We start from the raw sequence: 6,000 nt of genomic DNA on the forward strand, positions 1-6,000 counted from the left end.
ATTACTTGCTATATATACACTTATGTTTGTTCTGTGGTGTTAGCTTGAAAAAGACCTCTTAGAAAGTCGAAACGTTGCTGCTTTTTTTGTTTCATTAAATGTGCCTGTGGATTTAACACTCTAAATGCCTGGCAATTTCTTTGTTGCCTTAGTGTGTATGAATCTGACACACAGATACACACACACCGGCAGGTAGTGGCACACAGATACACACACTGACACTGATACACACACCTTGACACACAGTGTGTATCTGTGTGTATCTATGTTTCAAAGTGTGTGTATCTGTGTTTGTATGTGTCGGTTTTTGTCAAGGTGTGTATATCTGTAAACAAAGAAAAAAGGGGGAGGTGCACACAACAACAGTGAGGTGAAAAACAGGCTCTACACTTAAGTGAAGGATTCCCTTAACCTTCACAACACCAAACATGCAAAGAAATACAGTATAAGTGGAGCTCTGGTTTACCTGAACAATCAGTTGTATTGAATGAGTAGACAAAATGCTATTACAATAATCTGCAAATAATAAACAATCAAATCTTAGTGCAGATGGTTGTTACAGAATGGAAATAAATAGAAATAAAATATAGATGGGTAACTCACAAACATAGAGCCAAAAGGCCACTTGGCTCTAGTGGTGAACGCCTTAGGATCTTTCAAGGGAGATCCACTGCCCTCTTGTTGTCTCCTCCTGATCTCCTCCACCTTGAACCAATTAGGTAGGAATGGAAAGGGAAACTCCAAAGAAGGTTGAAGCAAAATGTATTAGATAAAATGTGAATAAAAGAAAAATCAATATAAAATTGAATATTCAAAATCAGTTGATAAAATGGCATGAAGTAAATCCAAAACGCGTTTCGCCAGTGGCTGGCTTCCTCAGTTGGTATACTTTTCGCTGCGTCCTTTTCTTCTTTTATATGTCCCTAATGGTGTAATTGCCGGCATCTGTAAAACCGGAAATTCGCCCTGTGGAAAGCAAACAGGGCTTGTTGGAACGCACGTACGTGCGTAAGTCATGTGATCCGGCTTCTCACTTCCTTAATCTTCGTGGAACGCAACACATGCGTTCCACAGCCTAAATATATGCTTATTCTACATAGAGTCTTTCAAAACACCGTTCATTGTTTTTCAAATAAACCGGCAGATTGTGAATAAAGCAGAAAAAGAACATAAATAACAACATTAATGGACACATTACTTCCAAAGTAATATGGATTATTATATTTCAATGATAATACTTATTGCCCCTACTATAAAAAATGGTTAAAAATCTGGAAGGGTAGAGGGAAGGTTGCAATATTTATATTTTTATGATAAGAAATGACACAATTCAAAATCCAAGTTCAATCCATGAGGTACCATGGTATTAACATTTAAAATAAAAGTCATTTCCTCTATCCCAATTTTCTTTATAAAATCTCCGCCCCTCCAATTGTATTTGACCAATTTCAGTGCACAAAATATAAGACCCTGTGGATTTTGGTTATGATAGTATTTAAAGTGCTGAGAGACGCTATGTGTTTCAACTCCTTTTTTGATATTTCTCACATGTTCGGAAATTCTAACATGAACACATCTAATTGTCCTCCCTATGTACATCTTGTTACACGGGCATACTAATAAATAAATGACATCTTTAGAAAAGCATGGAAGTTGGTCTCTTATTATGAATTCTTTACTAGTAATTACATTCGTGTTCTTTATGTGTCTTTTTTTACTTGTTGTTTCCCTACATGCAAAGCACGTTCCACACCCATAAAAACCTTTATCTTTTGTGAGGAAATTATCATTTTCATTGAGGTGATTTTTTAAATTGCTGTTTACTGAAAAATTCTTAATATTCTTGCATCCCCTATATACAATTTTGGGTCTTACTGGTAATACTTATTTTAAAATTACGTCGTCCTGCAATAAATGCCAATACTTATTGATGGCATATCGTACTTTCTTATTATTGGCAGAAAAATTGCAGATAAAGGGGATATTGAATTTGTTATCTTCTATCCTTATTTTTTTCTTTTTGTAAGTTAGTAAATCTATTCATTCTAATCCTTTTATTTCTTCTATACTTTTTTGAAGATCTTCCTCATTATACCCTTTTTCTAAAAATAGTTTTTTGATTATCTGGGTTTTTCTTAGGAAGTCATTATCTTTAGTGCAATTTCTTTTCAACCTCATGAATTGGCTCTTGGTTGCATTTGTGAGCCACGGGGCATGGTGACAGCTAGTTAAATCGATATATCCGTTACAATCCACCTCAGATAGACATACACACACTGGCACATAGTGGCACATAGATAAACACTGACACACACCATGACACACAGATACACACACTCAGATACATACTCATCCTGACTCACAAATACACACACACACTCAGATACACACAGTGTCATATACACACACTTGCACCCACAGATACACACACTGACACACTCAGATACACACACACACACAGGCACATACAAACACATTGATACGCACTGGCACATACACACACACACACACACACACTTAGATACACATAGTGACACATACACACAACTTGACACATAGATACACACACTGACACACATACTCAATGACAGACACACATACACTCTCACTAACAAACACACATAAAACACATATACACTCTCATTGACAAGAACAGATTCACATTCTCACTGACAAACACACTCTCACACACTCAATGATTAATACAGCGGTTATTTAAAATTGTCCAAGTATTTTATTTTTAATACTGGTTAATAATTTAATTGTATTGTTCAATGTAATATTATTGCATACCAATAGAGTGAGACATTGTTACGTTTTTAATGCATTTAAATATTGTCCGTTTGCAATTCAAAGATGGTAGAGTTTATTTGCTAAGTGTATTGGAAAGGTTAACTTGGTGTACAACCATTTGTGGAAATAGGGGTGATTATTGAAGATTGCCTATGCTTCTTTAATGCAGGAGATATCGTATGATTTCTTGTCATATTATATGGTTAAATACAAAATGTTAATGCACTAAGTCATGTTGAGTTATTGCATGCATTGGTGATACATTCTTTGAGCCAATAACTATATTGTATTATTAGAAAAAATAAACAAACGGACAAAAAATCCAGAGGAGAGGATAATAGTAAAAAGGAAGCCCTACCTTTAATAATACTAAGGAAATAATAATTAAAATAAAAGGATGTATATACCAAAAAGTGGAAGGGGGCAGCCCAGAAAAAAAAGGCTGCTATTAGTCAGTGAATTAAGCTGCTAATAAGGCTACAGAGGTACTGCAAAAAAGTCAGCCTACTCACAGTAAAAATTAGGCTAAATAGGATAATATAGAGAAAATAATCCTCTTAAGCAAAAGAATGGAGAAAGTCCCCCCTCCTCCTCCCTTCTTGCAAAAATTCCCCAAAGCCAACTATAAACTTAAAAGCCAGGCTGACCCTAAAATACCTTGGCACGGTGGAACATCCACAAGTGCCTACAAGAGCCCATATCCCTTCCTCCACTGAAAATAACCACACACTTAACTAACTAAATTACGTGCATAGTGCTACCAAGTGAGTAAAGTGAAAATAAATAATAAATAAACAAATAGCTCGACGCACGTCGTCAGGAACAGTTTGTACATAATGGGATATTTTATTATTATGATGTTTATTTTTATTATAAAGTATAAAGTACCCACATGCTCTACAATGCAGCCCAAAAAATGAAGAGCATAAGTAAAAAGACAAGAACCATAGATAATAACTATAGGCAAGAGAGTGAGGTGCAAGTTCGAACAAGGGAATTAAGAACAGCAACAATTCTATATAATTCCATAAAATATATATTTTATAAAATATAGGAAGCTAATGTAAGGATTCACAAAGTGATAGTCATGAGATAATATGTACTGTTTTTTTTTTTTTTTAAACTGCTCTATGTTTGAGCGTTGGGCTCTGTTTTATCTCAAAGTAGGAAATAGGAAAAATACAAACAATTGAAATAAGTTAATGTGAATTTTAATATGCAAACAGGAAGATTTAGAGAATCTAGAAGAATGACAATGTAGCATGCCTGCAGGGTTGATTTCATGGTAGAATACTAAATTGAAAGGATATTGTCAACCATGGGCTTATGACTGAAGGAGGAACATTTTACTAATTTTCTATGTTGAGAAAATTGAGTCTTATTTATTTAGGAGATTCCAAATGTAAATTTAACATTATAGTAATAATAAGCATAAAATAAAAAAGCAAAGTCCAGTCAGTTTATTTCATATTATATTGTTCCACTTATTTTAGCATATTTTAAATATTTAAACATTCTGTATTTTATGAGAAAGTTTAAGAGCATGCTTTATGCTTCATGGATCTGTGTATCATTTACCTTACGATGATAGCTCTCTGCGCCTCGATAATCAGACTTCTACAGTGTTGCAATTACTAGTTTAGGATTCACACCCATCAGTGCTTATAGATGACAGATAGAATATTTAGTACAGGTGAAGGAGGGGAGATAACAAAGAGCAATGAATGAAACATTAGCAAAATTTTGAATTACCATAGTTATACTATATTAAGTATGGCTGTCTATTTTCTATTTGTGAAGTTTCTCTTATTTTAAGTATAAACTGTCCTTTTCTATTCTGCAAAAAAAACACAAAGTTAATATTCTTACTAATAACATATCTTACAAAATGTACTAAATTGCAAACATATAAAAGCAACACAATGACTAAGTTTGCTTGTCTAATTAAAATTACACATGTGTGAAATCACATTTCTGTATTTACTAAGTTTACAAGTTTACAAAAAACAGCTCACTCCCCTGCTCATTATCCATACAACACAACTAAGTGTGCATGGGGATATGGAAATAAATAAAATAAATTACAATCAGCCGGCATTCCCAAGTTTTAAGTGACACTAGACCTCTAGAGTTTACTTACTATTTGCTTTTATTTGATTTAGAATATTTGCTAGACAACCATATATGTATTCATTTATACATGCAGTAGATAGATATATATATATATATATATATATATATATATATATATATATATATATATATATACACTGCATGCAGAATTATTAGGCAAATGAGTATTTTGACCACATCATCCTCTTTATGCATGTTGTCTTACTCCAAGCTGTATAGGCTCGAAAGCCTACTACCAATTAAGCATATTAGGTGATGTGCATCTCTGTAATGAGAAGGGGTGTGGTCTAATGACATCAACACCCTATATCAGGTGTGCATAATTATTAGGCAACCTCCTTTCCTTTGGAAAAATGGGTCAAAAGAAGGACTTGACAGGCTCAGAAAAGTTAAAAATAGTGCGATATCTTGCAGAGGGATGCAGCACTCTTAAAATTGCAAAGCTTCTGAAGCGTGATCATCGAACAATCAAGCGTTTCATTCAAAATAGTCAACAGGGTCGCAAGAAGCGTGTGGAGAAACCAAGGCGCAAAATAACTGCCCATGAACTGAGAAAAGTCAAGCGTGCAGCTGCCAAGATGCCACTTGCCACCAGTTTGGCCATATTTCAGAGCTGCAACATCACTGGAGTGCCCGAAAGCACAAGGTGTGCAATACTCAGAGACATGGCCAAGGTAAGAAAGGCTGAAAGACGACCACCACTGAACAAGACACACAAGCTGAAACGTCAAGACTGGGCCAAGAAATATCTCAAGACTGATTTTTCTAAGGTTTTATGGACTGATGAAATGAGAGTGAGTCTTGATGGGCCAGATGGATGGATTGGTAAAGGGCAGAGAGCTCCAGTCTGACTCAGACGCCAGCAAGGTGGAGGTGGAGTACTGGTTTGGGCTGGTATCATCAAAGATGAGCTTGTGGGGCCTTTTCGGGTTGAGGATGGAGTCAAGCTCAATTCCCAGTTTCTGGAAGACACCTTCTTCAAGCAGTGGTACAGGAAGAAGTCTGCATCCTTCAAGAAAAACGTGATTTTCATGCAGGACAATGCTCCATCACACGCGTCCAAGTACTCCACAG

Source organism: Pelobates fuscus, chromosome 6 (assembly GCF_036172605.1).
Source record: "Pelobates fuscus isolate aPelFus1 chromosome 6, aPelFus1.pri, whole genome shotgun sequence".
Taxonomy (NCBI): Eukaryota; Metazoa; Chordata; class Amphibia; order Anura; family Pelobatidae; genus Pelobates; species Pelobates fuscus.